The sequence below is a fragment of the Diabrotica undecimpunctata genome, chromosome 3 (assembly GCF_040954645.1).
Source record: "Diabrotica undecimpunctata isolate CICGRU chromosome 3, icDiaUnde3, whole genome shotgun sequence".
NCBI classification, from domain to species: domain Eukaryota; kingdom Metazoa; phylum Arthropoda; class Insecta; order Coleoptera; family Chrysomelidae; genus Diabrotica; species Diabrotica undecimpunctata.
Genome location: NC_092805.1, coordinates 168,119,308 through 168,139,669, shown reverse-complemented (window position 1 = coordinate 168,139,669; position 20,362 = coordinate 168,119,308). Strand labels below are relative to the sequence as shown.

General features: G+C 33.4%; 1 protein-coding gene across 2 annotated transcripts in view; it reads left to right on the top strand.

Moving 5' to 3' along the window:
• The window catches only part of unc-5, a 912,443-nt gene that overhangs the window by 807,574 nt on the left and 84,507 nt on the right, over positions 1–20,362 (top strand). The window lies entirely within an intron of this gene.

Below are 20,362 nucleotides of genomic sequence, written 5' to 3'. Positions count from 1 at the left end.
TTATAGTTGCTGTTGTTAACGTCCACCCTTCAACTCCGTAAAGTAGCGTAGAGAGTACGTAGCATTTCGTGGCGCGCCATCGGAGGTTAACGCTTAGGTGGCGGTTGCTTAAGAGCTTAAGAGAAAATAATTAGAATAATAAATTCAGATAAGATTCTTTTGTATCGGTTAAAACCAATACAGAAAACAAGAAAACGCATACCACAGCAAAGATGGAAGTTTTAATGTAGAAGCTAAAAAAAAAGAAAATAGTGGTAAGGAAATGGAAAAGAGATGCACATGATAGAAGTTGAAAAAATTGTAGGTAGAAATTATATAAACTTACCGTAAATTAGTATAATTATGTTTGTATGACGTATGTTTTGAAATGGACATTACATATATTAAATAATAACTAATTTTAAATTGTACAAATATCTTAACTATCTAATTGTTTAAACTAACTAAGCCAAAATGAATAAAGCCAGCCATAAATATCGATAATCTACAATGGTACGCCCATGAAGTTCAGAAAAACATATAAATTATTCGTGATTTTTCCCAGCTCTCTGTTGGCAACAGATATAAATCGGAGAAATCGAGAACCGCTCAAAAGAACGAGACGATCCACTACAAAACTTTCAAATTAAAGAAAAATAGATAAGGCTTTCATATTTCGCTTCAATAATATTTCAAGTTCTTGCTTTGGTTCTGTTCGGGAAGAGTTGTGGCCCGTAGATTACTCTTGGCAATGCCGAGCGAGAGAAGCAGCTCTGATTTTGACTTATTTGTATCAAGTACAAAAGAAAGTATAGTAGAAATGAAAAATTGAACTTTTACGGATGTACGGGGTGTGAAATAAAAGGAGTTAAGGGCTTCAGGGGACAGTGATGGTGAAAGTACTAGTAATAAAAAGTGTAAAGGAGAACGAAAATTAACGATTGTCTAGAGATATCTGAGTATTAATTTATTCTCAGATATCTTTAAATTTTAACTAGTTTAGTACGACTGTTAATTGTCAAGAATAATTGTAAACCTAACAGAAAAAACTACTAATACCAAAACTAGTCTTATATAAAAAGACAGGTGAAAAACATGAAGCATCTCTGAAGGTAGTCTACAATTTTTTTTTTATTTTTCGTCTCTTAAATTTTAGTCGTCCGTTTTTTCAATTTAGTGCTCAATCAATATATCATTGATGGAGGTCCATCAAGGCGACTTCTCTTATTAATTACTATCCATTTGGTTATCTCATGAAGTACTAAAGGAAATAGATAAGATCATTCAGAGCTCTGAAGCAAACCTACTCTCAAATGAAATATGAAAGAGACAGAGAAAATAAACCTTTTATAAAATATGACAAAGCTTAAAAAGATAAATAAAAAAAGAGCAATCATTTTAAAACTAGCCTAATTTTGCCTAAAAAATATAGATGCAACCTTTTGCTAATCACAGATTTAACATTTGTACCCAAAGCATAATACAGGTTTACTCAGCTCATAAACAGGTTTACTCAAAGATGTAATCCATATTCTGTATAATAGAGAAGTTCCCCTAAATATTTTAAAAACTATGGAGGTCAGATTAGATGGACAACTTACAGAACCTATAGAAATAGACAGCGGAATAAGACAAGGGGATTCATTGAGCCCCATGCTCTTCAATTTGATCATGGATGAAATCATCAAAACCGTTAACAAAGGAAGGTGATACAGAATGGAAAGTAAAGAAATCAAAATACTCTGTTATGCAGACGACGCAATATTGATAGAGTAAGATGAAGATAGTCTGCCAAGACTGGTTCACAGATTTAACATAAGAGCAAAAGAATTTAATATGACAGTTGCATCTCAGAAAACTAAAACAATAGTAGTTAGCAAAGAACCAACGAGATGTAAAATAGAAATTGATGGCATTAGTATTAAACAAGTAATGGAAATAAAATACCTGGGAATTACACTGTCTAGCCATGGAAACCTGGACAAAGAAGTGAGAAATCAAGTACAAAAAGCAAATAGACTGGCAGGATGCCTCAATAACACTATATGGCGAAACAGACACATTAACACTGAGATGAAGTCAAGAATTTATAAAGCCAGTGTAAGACCAATAATGACGTATGCCTGAGAAACCAGACCCGACACAGCCACAACACAAAAAGGCAGAGATGAGAGTATTGAGAAAAATTAGAGGAAATACGCTGAAAGATCGAAAGAGCGGAGGAAGGCTATGGATAGGGACGACTGGAAAACAATTCTTGGTGAGGCTAGGATCCACACAGGGTTGTAAAGCCAAAATGATGATGATGATGATGATCGAAAGAGAAGTGAAGACATTAGAAGTAAGTGTAACGTACATTGTATAAATAAATGGACACACAATAGAAAAAAAGAATGAAATAACCACACAAGCAGAATGGAGGAGACCCGTTTCATCAAAATAGTAAGAGGTAAGTCACCAATCGGCAGAAGAAGTATCGGACGACCGCGCAAAAGATGGAGTGACAATCTTCCATAGAGGTATTAATCCGCCAATGAACAAGCACAATTGCTTATAAAGAGGAAGAAGAAGAAGACTCAGCTCATAGTATTATCCAAAAAATAAAATTTATGCTGTATTATAATGAAAATGTAGATGAGTTAGAAGTCAAAGCAACCACTTATAAAAGAAATGAGGTTATAATATATCTTCTTCTTCTTCAGCCTTACACTTCAGCCTTCATTTATCCATTGTTGGACATAGGCCTCCTCCAGTTGCTTCCACGCTTTTCTATCTTTTGCAATTCTCATCCACTGCTTTCCAGCTACAGCTATTATATCGTCTATCCATCTCTTTTTGGGTCTTCCCACGCTTCTTTTTGTTTCTCGAGGTCTCCAGAATGTCACTTTATGAGATCATCTGTTGGTGTCTTGTCTTACTACATGTGTTACCCATTGCCATCTCAATGTCACTATTTTTTCCATAATGTCGGTTACTTTAGTTCTTTGGTGTTAGGAATTTTGTCTCTGAGGCTTATATTTAACATGTCCCTCTCCATGGCCCGTTGAGTTACTCTTAATTGTTCTGCCATTTTTCTTGTTATTGCCATAGTTTCCAATCCATAAGTTGCAACTGGTAGTATACAAGTGTCATAGGTTTTTCGTTTTAAGTATATTGGGATTTTTCTGTCTTTTAAAATGAAGCTCAACTTACCAAAAGCAGCCCATGACAATTATGTCATATAATATATAATTTTCTATACTTCTACCATTAGGTTTTTCTTTTTATAATCAAGTAATAATATTATAGTCCATCTCATATTCGCCCAGAAAATGGTGCCGTGCGGTCAGAAGCGAGCATTTTAATTTGCGAGTAGCCCTTTCATAAAAACCATGTTACTTTTCATTTAGACCTTCGAAGCGGCATTAGGAAAACGAGGAAACCCGCCCGAGCTTTCCCTCCGCGCTGTCTACAGTCGGGAAACCTATCATTTATTAAAAGACTTTTCTGGTTAGGCGGCCAAGAAGAAATTATAGTCTTAGAGTCGAGACTTTATTGCCAATACAAAGTGGATGGTTTTAACGCTAGGATTTATTGTAGCATGCGTGAAAAAAGAAATTAGAAAATACATTTAGTTTTTTATTATTTATTGTTGTAAATAAATCTTTTATAGATGACTGAATGAGCTTTTTAAATGTACGGATTTATTTATGAGTAGCTTTTTGTGACTTTTTTTTTTAATATATACCGTGTTCCAAATTATACGAGATGGGTAGAAAATCGTAATTAGAATTGACTGTAAAATAAAATTTTTGTTGGTTGGTGAAGAAGTCACTTTTAGTAAACCTTATTTGACTGTATGTTGTCTATATTTGATGTACGTTCAAACAGCAGTTAAGCTGTGACTACCTTTGAAAAAATTAATTTACTTATATAAATTTTGATGCAACCTGGATCCAATCTTAAATCCAATAATAAATCAACTACTACAAAATAAATAAAGTACTAGTTATAATTTTTACTGAAATTGTCCTAATGATATAACGTAAACCATTATTTGCAGCATTATTTCCATCCCTTTTGCAGCATTATCAATTCAGCTGCAAATAAACTGCTTAAAATGCAGGTTGCTATCTTACTAAATAAATTCTTCGTGCTAAGCAGGTAGATTCTTCGCTCCTTCTGGTGATCTAACATCTGTCCAGGACTGAGGGTCATTCTTTCTTTGTTCCTTCCTAATATCTTTATAGTTTATAAGATTATAAGTCTGATATATGCTGGAAAATATCATCTAATAGATAGTTCTTGATGGATCTTAAAAGGTAACATTTCTTTTATCTTACGTATAGGGTTAATCTGCCTATACTCTTTCGCGGGAGCCCCAATTTTAGAAACAGGATGCAAGAAAATAAAGGGTGAGGTTGACATGTTGCTTCACTCTCCTTACATTCCACACATAATTTTCCTCACACAGAAGTAAACCTATTGTGAAAACTCTGTTGCCATTATTTTTGGTCCACATATTTGTTGCAATTCTTTATCAGGGTTTGGCAAGTGCCTAAAAATCGTACTGATTCGTTCAGTTAGCCTACCAGTTTCTATTTCCACTCCAAAATGACTAAAGAATGAAGATAATATTACCAAAGAAGTTATTATGCAAGATGAAGAACCAAATCCTTCTCCATCCTATAACTCTCATTTTGAGGGAAAAAAGATAATAAACGGCGTAATAGATTAAATAAAAAAAACTGAACCATCTCATTCGAGATCTTGACTCATCACAGGAGAAGTCAGGCCTTTATTCCAATAGTTATTATTCCAATAGTTATTCCAATAAAGTTACTTTGTAATCTCGGAAACCTTTTTTGGATGGAGCTAGAAAGGTCACCAATGGAGACACTGCGGACGGCAGCTAGATGGTTGGTGGATAGCGAGTCGTGGGTTCGAAACTAGCTTTTGGAACCGGGAATGGGTCCAACAGACGAAATAAGTAAAGATATGACAGGATAAGACGTATTAGAAAAGATACCGAAATAAACAAAAAGGTAGATGGGTAAAATTACCAAAGATAAGATAAGATAGGAACAGGGCGCCACTTAATTTTTTGGGGTTTAAAAAGAAAATTAAGAAACCTTAGAAAAGAAAAAAGATAAGGAAAAATATTTTGGTTCTGAGACAAAATCCAAGGAAAGATACCAACAGTTAATTATTAAATAAATTTGGTCAATACACTATATAAACAAATAATAAATATATTAGCTGGACTCCGTCCACCTGCTTACCTACGTAACTTAATCAGCCTGATCTTTCTCCTGGTCAAAGGTATCAGGAAACTTGTTAGGAGTCGATAAATAAAATTCATACATAAAACAGAAACAATATATTCAACAACACAATGATATAGGCGGCTGAATGTACACACAAGTAATAAAAATACCCCATCAATTAAATGGTGGTATACATATAAAAAATAAACAGTATTATGATTGATAAATACCTTTACAAATACAATATAATGGAATCATACACAAATTAAATTATCAGCGAAGAGAGTCTGATGCTATATAAAAAAATTCAACTAAAGTTAATTAAGGAAAGTCTCTCTTTGCTGTTTAATGGACATATCTCGAGATACTGGGTATAGTAAATAAAAAAAAATGAATAACAAATTACACAAAGTTAATTAAAGTTAAATTCAAAGAATACAAAAAGATTACAGAAATAAAAATTTAACCAACCGGCACTGGTTGGTCAAATAAAAGTTAATTATCTGATCGCACTGTTGTTTAATGATTAACGGAGAATAAAATGTTTATAATTATTATTTATTAAAATTTCTTAGTAGCTGATGGAAATTTCGTAAGAAAATATTGAATGTTCTTTAAATTGAATGCAAAAATCACCTGTAGTTACTCTTAACTACAGGTGAAGACACGGATGAACGTAGATTCGCCCAGATAATTGAAGATAATATGATACCATAACCATACCATATTATTCGCCCAGATTATTGAAAATACTATGATTATGATAACTTGAGAGTAATTCTCCATGACTGCTACACTGCACTGAAGTTATATACTATACTTGTATCAAGCACTGAAGTTATTTAACTAAAAGGTACTTTATACCCATATTTAATCTAATATGATATTAGATTAAAAGAACTCAAATATATAAGTGTATACACACTTAGAAAGAAAATGCACAGAGACGGTAAGGTAACGAGCGTCTTTCTTTTAAGATCGCCCAACTAGAAGTCTCTTCTTTCTCTAAAAATTTACGAAACTACCCAAGAAAGGTTGGATATCTCCCACTCAAAAACGATAGGACAGTATCCATTTCTAAGAAGGTAAAAAGTCCGAAGGGTTCGAGGTAAACAACGATACTAGTAATTTGGAACGTGACGAAAATAAAATCTTCAAAGGAACAGACGCGAAACCGGAAAGAAATTAACTAGGGATTAACCAAACCGGCGTCTTTAAATAAGTAGATAGATTCTTCCGTAATATTTCGGTAGTTTCCAATAAAATTTAACAACCTATTTGCGAATACGACCATGGGTGTATCAGCAACGGAGGTAAAGAGATTAGAAATAATTTATTATATTAACTATAAAAAAAATGTTACTTTATTTAATTTTAAATATATTATTTAAATTTTAAAAGTACAGAAAACATAGTATGATGCTTCGCGCTAGCCTACTATACCGCCTACTGTATCATCTTTTTTTAACAAAAATATCTTTTCTGGGCCTCTCGTAGACCCAAAGGAATATTTTATTTCAATCTTTACATATTAAGCTGGTATGACGGACAATTTTGTCATAGCAATGAATCAAGAAGGTTGGGCCTTTAATTACCTTTTAATCACTTAAAGAGATACATTTTTCTTTTCTCTCTTCAGTCTTGACCCCCCTGGGTGAGGGGGATGTAGTGATCGTCATGATATCGTGTATAGTCCATCTCCATAGGTTTCTGGCTCTGTTCATTTCTATTATATCGTTCTTTTTTTTGCAACTTCCTGTGATCTGATGTTGTTGGAGTTCTTCCCAGTGGTCTTCGGCCTTCTACCTTTCCTTGAATGATCAATCCCTCTATATGATCTATGTCTGAACTCGTGTTATGTCCACTTTTCCGGATGATCTCTTACTGAACTTTCGTTCTCTTCCTGTGGATATTGGGATCTTTTCATATTTTTATCATCCTCCCCATAGCGATCTTCTTTCTGATTGCCTTATCTTCGCGTTCACATTCATATGTCAGTACTCGTAATATTAAGGAGTTCACCAATGTCATTTTTAGGGTTTTTGAAATATTGGAGTCGTTCCATATATTGGTTATCTTTTCCATATCGATCTCCTGCATTAAGTGAAGCTGAAGTTAACATATTTTAACTAGGCCTCAAATTCATCAACCTATAAAGGATTTGACAAAGCTTTGAAAGGCAAGAAAAAGAAGCTTCTGAAGCTCACAACATAGGGGATGTTAACTCCCCTTATTTATTGAAATTTGGACAAATTCCAACAACTGTTATGTGACATATTTTTTAAAATCTACTTTCTCTTTCCTATCTTTACTTTTTCCCATAGTTGAGGAGCTGTGACCGAAACATTTTTTATCAGTAATTAAAAAACGGTTTCAAAGTCGTTGGAACAAAGCTCTGCTTGCAGATTACTGTTGGTTTGTATGCACAGAGGAACTCACCAACAACAAACAAGCTAAAAAAGGTGATTAAACGAAGCCATGATATCTCTTTTCACTTCTAGTGACCTGTTGAACATTCTACCATTAATTTAAAACTCTTGGAACATAGTCCTCATTAAAGACATTTCAAATGTGCCCGGAATTAAATTGTGTTTTATCTCCAATGTTTAGAGATGACATGATATACCTATTATTGTATATCATAAAAATTAGAGGTAATGAAATAATAGTTACCTTATCATATTCGTTTTGCTCCACCCAAACTTAGATAGATCATGAAGTAAAGGAAACATTAAAAAAAATTGTAGAGCAAAGCAAATTTTACATTAATAATTTTAAGTCTTGAAAAACACGTCATTTAGAAAATTGGAATGATTACACAACCCAACAGGATTTATAAAATAAACGATTTTACAGTTAACCCAAATTTCCATTTCGCCACTTGCTAATGAAGATAGGTTGTACGAACTTAAAATTTTCCGTGTTTCTTCTGGTTTTGTTGGAGATGATTGTAGAAAATTATTGAAAACAGAAAGTACAAGTCTTTTACGTAGACTCTGTGATGATTACAGTATTTTAGAGTGTTTGGATTATGTGGAAGCGTTTGTCGATTTTAATTCTGTTGTTGAAGCTTGTTTTTCCACAGAATTAAAATTTATTTAAACTTGCAAACCACTACATCATAGTACTATTTTATAGTCTTTTATTTAGTTTTATAGCGCTTTAGTATTTTACATAATATCCTCGTTAAGTGCTAAAAACGTGCATAATTTAAGAACAGAAACTGAACTCAGATTTCACAGATATAACTCGATATCAAAACAACATTTCTGTCTCGCAAAAACAGTGTAGATGACCTTTTCCCTGGACTATTCCTAACCCCAGCCACAGCTATAACTCATTACTTATTAAAGAGTTTTCCAGCTGGGGCCAAGACGAAATTATAGGTCTGGTCTAGTGCCTAGCTCCTCCACCGGCGGCGCTGTAGGCTTGTCGATTATTCATAACCTGTTATTTATGATGTATGATACGTTTCTTCTGATACACCAAACCGGTCTTTACAGAAACTGCGATATGTTGGTGAGGGTGGAATTTATCGGAGGTTTTACTTACATGGTTAGGTAAAAGGGGTAATTTTGTTGATGCGGATATCAATTTTTATCTTAAGAATACGTAATAAAAAGGTTTTTTTGTAGTTTGTATTTTGCAATAGAGAAATAATTTGCATTCTTTATATGCATTGTTGAATGGAATGATAAAATAATTGGTTGGGATGTCTGAAAGAAAATTACATACAATTGTGTTTCAACAAAAAGAGAATTTTAATATCTAGACACTAAAAAGACTTAATCTCATTCATAAGCAAAATTCATGTGCTTAAAATTTTCATTTGTCATGTCACCTTTTTCTACTTTATTTTACAAATTAGTGTCTATCCCCTCTCCCTCCCCCCTCTCTCTCTCTCTCTCTCTCTCTCTCTCTCTTCCTCTCGCTCTCTGGGTATGTCTGAATATTCATTTTGGGGCTGTCGATCATTATTATGTTTCTTTTAAATTTTGCTGGCATCATTAAGCTACGCCAAAATTTTCCTCCATTTGCCGGAAATCGATTCATGTTGTTAATTCATTGAATCACACCACAACCATCTCTAAATATTTTTTTAATCACAGTAATTCTCTAGTGATTCCTATTTATGCTGCCCATGTCAGAAATGGCAGAACGCTCTAAGAACTACTTCATATGGCGTTTAACCCTTTGCAAGATCAATTATTGAATTGTTGAATTTGCAGTTTAATTTGTATGACTAGTGTAATCCCAAACAATCTGTGAAACATACAAACAGATTCTAAAAAATAATTAGGCTGGTTTTAAAGGGGTGGTAAATTATGCTACCAATATGCAAAATATAATAAACACTAAATGTTGGTAACATAGTTTACCACCTTTTAATTACGAGCAAAAAGAAGTAAGGTTACTTTTTTCTTTAGAAATCAAAAGTACATGTTGAAAGTTTCACTAAAATGTTAAAATTCATAGTACATTATGTACTATTTTTAAAAATGGCTTAAAAATACTTTTTAACTACTTTTTTTTAATACTTTTTGTGTGATACACAAATTTGCTTTTCTGTTTAAAAATGAGTCAAGGATTTAGAATTTTGAATTCATATCCAGCTGTAGATTCTCTGCCAATGTCAGAGTCCACCGCTTATTCATCTGTTATATTATTATATAATCACTCCTTAGGTTTCGTCGCTTGTCATTTTGTCCAAATTATTGTACGTATTCATTACTGTAACCAGGGAGAATATAAAAATTCCAGACTTTCTGATGCAGATAGTATAAAAAATTCAAAATTCATGAGATCTTTATCTTTTTATAGTCAAATCAAAAACTGTAACATTACAAGAACACTTTCTATTACTTTCAAAGCGACAGATTGTTTTATAGAGTTATATTATGATTTAACTTTTTCAAAATAAAATCTAATATCTAAATCTTACATGGAATTTATAATATTTAACTTACAAAACACTATACCACGTGAATTACTGTAACCACACTACTACACTAAAAGATGGTATAAATATATACCACTTATTGCTATATGCGCCAACTATGGCTATTTAACTAAACTTAGGTGATCAACAATACTACCGAATTACGTAGCTAATCATTCTTAAACAGTTGAAGTGCATAGATATCATTACCTGTGTTAAAGTGCTTGTATTTTGAATTTAAAAGGGTGTTCTTCTTCTTTTTCTTATTGTGCCTTCTCCTAACGAAGGTTGGCGATCATTTCTTTAACCGCTTTCCTATCTTTTGCAACGTGAAATACACTCGCGATCATAAAATCCGGGTCATCTTGAAAATCACTGATATTTCATTTTTAACGAGCTTTATCGTAAATAATAATAACACAAATACAAACTAATGCATGTTTCTGAAAATTGTTGCGGTTTCCTTTGTAACAAAGAATTCCAATAGTGCCGATTTCGCGGTAAAGTGCACACTTTGCAAAATACCTGTAACCCGCTTGTTTTAAATGTTTCATTTGTGCTTCGACTTTCTGTTCAAATGCAATGGACAAACGTTTATTATTGCCACCATTAGTGTTTATTAGTGCCATTATTAGTGTTTATTTTTTGCCAAAAATGCCTTTGACTGTTGTTGAAACGGCACAAATTGTTGCACTTGTGGAAGACGGTCACACTCAACAGCAAGTCGCAAGAACTGTTGGCGTAAGCCTTTCTACGGTTCAACGAGTGCTTCAACGCTTTCAGTAGGCAAGTTTGCTAACCAGACGACCTGGCTCTGGACGAAGAAGAACGACCACGCCACTAGTTGACCGTTTCCTTGTGTTTCAAGCTTTACGAAACCGGACCTCAAAAAAACAATAAAAAACCATTTTTTTTTTCTTTGAAGACAAACATTGATGACAAATAAAAAATACATTAGCCAAAAAAGGTTATTACTGCGCCAGAGGCAAAAATATTTAAGAAACTTGAAATTTTCAAGATGACCCGGATTTTATGATCGCGAGTGTATTTGTTCAACACTGAGGTTAGTCCTATCTCTGATATTTCTTAGCCAATCAGGTTCATAAACTTTCTGCCATCTTTCAAAAATATTAAAAGTATTAACATATGTCTGCGACCTTATATAAGTAAAATGCTTATAACCGATATAATAAGACGCACCAAATGAGATGCATGACAAAAATTGTGAATAAAAGACGATTGAAGTAAAAGAAAGATATATTTTTTATAACAGCTTTTGCGTAATTTAACTATGAATGTCTTGCTTATTCCTTACCATTCCTGTTTAATTTTTGCCAAAATATTAACGCAACAAAAATTAAAAATCAGTTATTTGGAACTGATGAATAGATTCAGTATATCGACTACCAGTATCCGATCATTGCCACCTCTATTACTTTTTCTTTTTTAAACTTTATGATTAATTCATCATTTTTCATGATAACTATTTCTAAAGATAGCAGAATGGTTAAAATATTCTTCGAAAGTCCTCAAAGATGTGCTAACTGATGCTGTGCACGTTTCAAAAAGTGATTTATCGTTTTTCATTAACTAAGAAAGTTTTTATGAAAACAATTAAGTTTGAATTAGCGAACGTTAAAATGCAAATTCAAGTACGACGATTAATATTAAAAGCAAAATTCAAAGACCATTTACCCAACAATTATCTTTCAAAATAACAGGTTCTTAAAAGCACCATTCATTAAGTCAATTTTTTTCGCGGGGATCAACCATAAATCAAAAATGCGATTAAACTGATTGTTTCAAATAAGTGGTTGTAAATTGTGGTTTTTATTGCACCATTGTTGATTTTATTGCGTGTTGGCTGTAAATGGTCTTTAGAGGCATAAACGTCAATTTTTCCATTGTTTATCTAATTGGTTAATAACATTTTAACAAACAGTTCTAAATAAAATCCAAAAATGACTATTTTCACACAAGAAAGGTATTTAAAATTTATTTGCTACATAAAAAACGTCTAAGAAATCTTTACCTTACACTTGGATCAATAATGGAACAACCATCTACGAATTCGAAAGTTGGAAATAAATCGTGGAATGTTATAAATAACCCATACAAACAATAAAAAGTTTACGACAATGAAACCAAGTCAAAATGCAATAATCAAGAAGACGCAGCATCGAAGAGGGATGTGATATATCTGGTGGTCTGATAAGTACCCTCTTTCCCCAATTAGGGTGCTGCCATCTCAAAAAACTGGGGTTTCAACAATTCTTTTTTAGGCATAAATGACAAATGTTAGCGAGATCTATTTTATTAGTATATCTTTGATAGTTGATCAAAGTTGACGTATTTGGAAAAATGAAACATATGAAAAAAAAAACGATTTTCGATATCTCGTTAAACATTATTATTTGGGAAATAAATCGGCGGAGGAATCAAAAAAAGCTAAATAAATATTATGGGGCTAATGTTACTTTAGTACACTGTTAAATTTTTTTTTCCGAACATGGATATAAAATTCAAAATGATCGGATCGAAAAAACATAAAGAAATTCTTCTTCTTCAAGTGCCATCTTCGTTCCGAAGGTTGACGATCATCAGGGCTATACGTATTTTCGAAACTGCTGACCGAAACAATTCGTTATTGCTACAGCTATACCATTCCCGTAGATTCTTTAGCCAGGAGTTTTGTCTTCTTCCTATGGACCTTTTTCCTGCTATTTTCCCTTGCATAATTATTCGAAGCAGTTCATATCTTTCGCCTGTTGTAATGTGTCCCAAGTTTTGCCGTTTTCTTTTTTTCTCTTCTTCTCGAGACCTCGACATTTGTGACTCTCTCGGTCCATGATATTCTCAGGATTCTGCGATACATCCACAGTTCAAATACCTCTAATTTTTTGGTATCAATCTTTTTCAACGTCCATGACTCCATTCCGTAGAACAGCACAGAAAGTACGTAACAGCTCATCAGGCGAAGTTTCATTTCAAGGCTCAAATCTCTTCCGCAGAACACTCTCTTCATTTTAGTGAATATGGATCTGGCTTTTTCTATTCTTATTTTGATTTCTGCTGAGCTATCGTTGTCTTCATTTATAAAAGTGCCTAAATATTTGTATTTGCTAACTCGATCGATAATTTCATTGTGTAAATATAAATTCTGAACATTTTGTGTTGATTTCGATATTACCATAAATTTTTGTATTTGCTAACTCGATCGATAATTTCATTGTGTAAATATAAATTCTGAACATTTTGTGTTGATTTCGATATTACCATAAATTTAGTTTACTTTATGTTCAAAGATAGTCCATATTCTTCGCTGCAGTCTGCTATGTCTGTAGCTCTTCAAGTGTTTCTGCGATCAGAACGGTGTCGTCGGCAAATCTCAGATTGTTTAATCTAACACAATTTATTTTAATACCTACGGATTGCTCAGAGAGTGTTGTATTCATTACGTCTTCGGAATAGAGATTAAACAGGGTTGGTGACAGTATACACCCCTGTCTCACACCTCCCTCTATTTCAATTTCTTCAGTGGTATTATTCTCTACTCTCACTACTGCTCTCTGATTGTAGTACATATTTGCTATTAGTCTGATGTCTCGTTTATCTAAATTCTTTTCTGTCAGGAGTCTGATTAGGTGATCATGCCGCACTTTATCAAAGGCCTTGTTGTACTATGAAACACATGAATACATCTTGATTTATGTCAAGACATCTTTGAGACATAACGTTCAGTGCAAACAACGCCTATCTTGTTCCAAGTCCATTTCGGAATCCAAACTGGGTATTATTGATGTCCATTTCCAGTTTTCTGTGTACTCTAGAGTGTATAATTTTCAGGAATATTTTCAGTACATGGCTCATCAGACTGATTGTACGGTAATCACTACATTGTTTGGCATTTATCTTTTTTGGTATAATAACAAAGGTGGATGAAAGCCATTCTTGTGGTATTTTTCCTGATGTATAAATGCTATTGAAAAGTTCAACTAAAATGTGAATCGAGCCTTTTTCTATTAGTTTAAGGATTTCCGTTGGTATTTCATCTGGACCTGGGGCTTTACCATTTTTCATTCTTTTTAGTGCGTACATTACTTCCTCTTCCGTTATTTCTGGACCTTCGTCTCCATGTATGTTACTTAGCTCAGATTGTTGTCTATCATCTGCAAAGAGTTCTTCAATATAGTTTTTCCATGTCTTCAACTGTTCTTCTAGGTCTGTTATTATGTTTCCATTGACATTATACAGGATATTTGGCTGCTTACGTTTTTGTGTACCTGCAAGTTCTTCCACTTTTTTATGTACATTAAACATATCATGTTTTGCCAGCAATTGCTCTATTTCTTCACATTTTCTTTTATAAAAATCTTCTTTTGCCATTCTGATTTCTATTTTGATTTCTTTCTGTATTTGTTTATACCTTTGTTCGTTTTTTCCTTTCATTATTCTCCGATTGTCCATGAGAATAATGATCTTATCAGTCATCCACCTTTGCTTTATTTTTGGTTTTTCTTTAGTCAGAATTTTCTTCGCAGGACCTGTTATCGCTATTTTTACGTTTTGCCATTTTTTATCTATGTTGTTCGTTGGCTGAGATGATTCTTTTTCATGAAGTATTTTCAAATTATTATTAATACATTTTTGCAGTTTCTTCTTTACCTCCAGGTTACATAAATGACTGACGTCTATCTGATTTGTTCTTCTTTTCTGCTCCAATCTTTTTAGTTTAATACTCATTTGCGCTATTAGAGGATTATGGTCTAAAAAGACATCTGCGCCTGGGTAAGCTTTAACGGATTTTAAGGAGTTTCTGTATCGTTCGTTTATCAGTAAAAACAAATTAAAAAGCTTAAATAACTAGACCATCTGAGACAATAGAGAAAAAAATAAGAAAAAGAAGAAAAGAAATACGTCTAAACGATCAGCCTCTGTGCCGTTTCCCACGTAAAGTTTGTCGGTTTAACTGTTGACATTTAATACATAATAAACAATGTTGATCACTCCTCTGATGAATTCGAAGTTGTTCCTTTCTCTGCTACTTAAAAGATTTACCTTCCTACATTAAAATAACTCTCCAAATCGTTTGAAGGTGATTTTTATTTCACAAAAAACTAAAAACACTTGACCCGCTGTTCATAACTCTTTCTCTACCGAATTAGCATTCGTATTTGTGGCAGCGTTGTGTTGTGTAGTTTCTGGTTCTAAAACAACACTAATTTTTTTAACGAACTTTTATTACCGCATAAATCAGTTTCCAAAATAATCATTACGAAGGAAGAGTTCTTTGAAGCCGAGCGACTATGTTCTGATGAAACACATGCGTCGGCAAGCACAACTTCGTGGTTATGTTTTAACCTAGGGAGATACAGAGTGAACCAATATTTTTGTTTTCAACAGTTTATCGTAACAATACATTAAAGTACATGATATGAATTAAGCTAGTTAAATAAAAAACAAGAAACAGAAAGAAATTTACTAAAATAAAGAGGAAATGGACTAGACTAAAAAGATATAGATAATCCTTCTTCTAAGTTCTTCTCTGTACATATTCCGTACGCATCAGTAGGTATGTACTGATTCTGAATGTTGTTCTTCCACGGCTCTTCTTCTCGATACGGGTAGTATGACTAAAAGGTTGATATTATTGTAGATGCGAAACCAGAAAGACACTATGTGTCTACTTCTTCTTCTTCCTTCTTGTATGTAGGCTTTAAAGCATGTTTCTTCTTTTTAAAAATACTTTTTGGTTTGGTATGTATGGCTTCGTTAAATGTAGTATTTTGTTTTTTAACTGAAGGTGAAATTAAATTTAAAACATATTTAAACTGAATTCTATTCATTCTAAAATATCCATAATATTTTTCATCGTCATCAATTAATTCTCTGTATAAAGTCCAGTATTCACATTCCCTCTTACTTTCTCTTAGATTGGATTTACTTCAAACCTTCTTTTTAACAGAGTTTTTCATTCTTCATCGTTAAGTAGAAGAGCAATTGCACATAATTTTTGTCGAGAAAAGCGAGATCATATCTTCACCGAACCAAACTGAAACGTTCTATGTATGAAAATGTGAACGCGCAGCCCAATTGCTGGAGTGGAAACGCTACGTGCCGGAAACTATACGTGCACGATAATATGCCGCGACCTTAATTCACATTATCCTTACCAACCGGTTACGACTCGTTACGTAGCCGTCGGCATCAGTAAAATATTGTTTTCGAATATACTGAACGGAAACGTTAAGTGTCTGAAACGCTACGTTCCGGACAGTGTGAGTTGTTCATATTTAAAACCATTTAAATTATATTTTTCGGAAACTAAACGCTATGTGCTGGAAACGAAACGTGCATGATAATATGCGACGACCTTTAATGTCAAATTTGAGGTTTCTACATCGGTAGTGCGTTATCTCGAAATTTTAATATAAACTCCCGTAAATCAACGTTCCTTAACACATTTTGCTAATACACTGTGTAAAATTGTAACGAAATATATATAAACAGCTAAATTTATTTTTAAGTCAGAAGTTAAAATAAGGCGTCCACCGTAAATTCGCATGTCATAATAAAATTCGCGATAATGTTTATTTAATAGCTGCGTGATAGCGAAAGAAGCAACTATGTTGAAATTCACGGACAACGTGTGAAATTCTTCTTTTTTGGATTTTATTATCGCCCCGATGCCCGCGGTGCATACGGACAGTTATTATTATTCTGAGAGATCTTGCAAGTTTTCGAACATGATTTAAAAACACGATCGTAAAATTATTAAAAGACCTGATGCGATAAAGGTATTCAGTGTATAGGAAAATAAATTATAGTAATGAGATCTTATTCTACACCATATAAGAAGCCAGTTAAAGATATGCCTTTAAATCGGGATGTGATATAAAAGATATTGTATAGGTATTTTTATTTAGATTCATTATCCAGCATTTAGGTCTTATTGTTTTTCCTTCTTCCTTATGCACAGCTGCGATCACTGAATAGTTTAAATTTCATTTTTACATTGTAATACTGTAAAATTACAGTATCGTACGGATTTGCTAATCGTTAAAGTGCTTGTCAAAAGTTACGTTCGTATTAAAAAATAAAATAAAAAGCTATTAAACGAGCCCAAAAATCCTGGAATGCTTTTAAATGACGCGCAAAAAACAAAAACAATTGCCAAACTCGAAGAAGGTTGGTCACTAAGACAAGTTGCTGCAGATTTAAACGTGAGCTTGCTGCAGATAAAGATGATCATTTTCACTCTTTAAAAAGTTCGGGTGGTTTAAGTGGAAAAAAGATCTCCACAGTAACAACATGAGGTGTGTCAATTATCTGAGAGAAGCTCCTTTGGTCGCAACATGAAAAATTAGCCAAGAGACAGCGTTTTAGGGCAGCACATAGAAGAATTAAAGTAAGTGAATTGATAAATTGTGCATCTGCAAGGAAACCTTTTTGACTGACGATCACTAGAGGAGGCGAGTTGCATTTTGTAATGAATTAATAAGCCGTAAAGACAACTTTTAGTCTACTGTTGCATTTTCGGATGAAAAAGTGTTTCAATCATAATAACAATGGTCGAATAAGAGTTTATAGGCCGAGAAATCATAGGTTTTATGAACGGTATACTCATCATTTAAGAAATAGTGGACGATTCTCGGTCAACGTATGGAGATGAATAAGTACTGAAGGCCTGGGTATTTATTCTCATATAGAAGAAAAATTAACAGGATTATATTACAAACATATTGTTGAGAACATAATGTTGCTATCAGATATTCCTTAATAACAATTTCATGTTCCAACATAACAATTGCCCGGTGCATACGAATGGAATTGTTCGAGAATGGTTGGAAGTAACTTGTTAATGTTCTTCCGTGACCTTCCGGAGTCCAGACCTTAACCCCATCGAAAATATGTGGACAGAGTTGACAAAGAAATTAAATGAAAAAAACTTTAGGCCACTGAATACAATTGAATTATGGGAAGCAATTGAGCAGGCATGGGAGGAACTTGTTGAATATAATATGAAGAGATTGCTTTTTTGGAGATGGGATATTAATTCGTATAGTATATCGAATCGGTATACTCTTTGTTAGTACAAGAAACCAATTTGCCAAGGATTTTTACTTAGATGAGGAGATACGTTCTGGAATGCAATTTTTTTATTCCACATTTTCTCTTCTTACATCTTTATCATCGTCTGAATTGCCTTACAAGTCTTAAAAGGTACAGATTAAAGCAAAAATCCAGAAATCTTCGGATATCTACTTTCGTGATTTATTTTCAGATGTCGCTGTAGCGTTTACACTGAAGGCATTTTATTGTTCCTTCTTTTCGACGGAAAAGATCGTTTTCACGTTCAGTGCTTCTGTAAAAGTCGCTCTGGTGAGTTATGTTAGGATGAAATACGTATAAACGAATATACAGAGGCGCTATACGTGACGTCAAATCTTTTAAAACTAAAAATATTTCGGAAAGGTAATGAGTTTAGTTATAGGAAATGTTGCATAAAAATATAAAAGTATTATAAATGGAATATTCTGAAAAAATAAAATATAGGGTTTGAAAATAAAAAATAAGAGAAAATCGTAATTTTTTTAGTAGTTCACCCTATATAAGAATATTGGTCAGTGATTTCTGTTTACTTAATTACTTAATTAAAAAACTAGAACATATTGTTGTAACGAAATATTTTGGGTACAACGTAGGGTATTATTATAGGGGGTTGAAAATTGGGGACAGAAATTATTGGGGCAGAGATAGGGCAAGCAAAATAAACGAAACTTATGCGAACGGCGCTCAGGGTTTATTTGGAAAACTAGGTCGTGGATAAGTTGAATGGCAAGGGGATTAGATTGGGGCAACTACAAAAATGAAACACAAGTGTACTTACATAAATCTTCTGGACAAATGGACAAATAAAACAACAAGAAGGACCTCTAGCTATTTAAAATGGGACGCCGCTTCGAGGAAACTTTCTGCTGGATGAAAGAAAAGGTTCTTCCGTCCTAAAAAACACAAAAGAGAGGTTAGGAGACTTTTCTAAAATAAATAAACAAAATGGTTTAGGGGGAAGAAATCAAACATTTATTGTACTATATTAATGGGCACAAAAAAATAAATACAATATCAAAGAGAAAAACTTGCTATGTCCTATCCGTTTACAAACTCTTAGAAGTTGGAGATACTACAATACTACAATACTTACAAATGTTACTGGGCTATAATCTGTGACAGAAATAAATTATTACAACTATTCATACAGGTTAACCTTTTTCTAAAAACAAAACAAGCTAATGTCAAAAAAACAAAACTAGCTGTTAGATGTCAATATTGAATTTTAAAACTGAGAATAAATTATATGACAGCTATGGCCACACATTTTTTAAATTGTTATAAAAGCAAATTATTATAAAAAATGTCTAGTTTTACTTTGAAAGTTCAAACAAAAAAAGTTACCTGGATTTCACTAAAATGCACATTCACTCTAAATTCCTGGGGGTAGGAACTGGACATACTATACTCTCGGCCACGCATAGAACTGCATCTACAAACAGTGAAAAGGTATCCTGAAACGGTTTCTTAGGGACATATAAATTTGAGGTTGAAATTGGGCCATTAGATACAAACTTTAAACTGGGCTTCTTAAAAAACTGGACAATGAAACATGTGGGTATCTTTCAAAATTGTTGTAATCGCCGTGCTACAAATATCTCATATGAGAGACGTCATATAACAGAAGCCAGTGATAACTCTTATTTAAGCACATTAAGACACATTACTTTGAGTAAAAATCACTTTTCTAACAAATCTTGCCGGCTTCTTCAAACTACATCTCGACGTCTGCTTACGATGGCCACCCTTTCCAACCTAACTCTTGAATTCCCCTTAACCTCGATCTGTGTACCGTCTTCTACCGTCCCTTACCTTGCGTATCAAGTTGAAGTGGCAAGCGGACCGGAATTCTCGTCAAACATGCTTCAAATTATATCGTAAAATGACCTTGACGTACAAATATAAACCAAATATTAATCATAACTTCTCAGCCGAATTCTTTCTTGGGGAGTGTGGGATGTGTAAACAAAGACACCAAACTTTATATATAGCCCAAGAGCTTACCAAACGGTATACGTACCGTACGCGTACAGATCCTTGAAAAATATTCTACATCGTACTGATCGCATACTTATCTCGATCCATG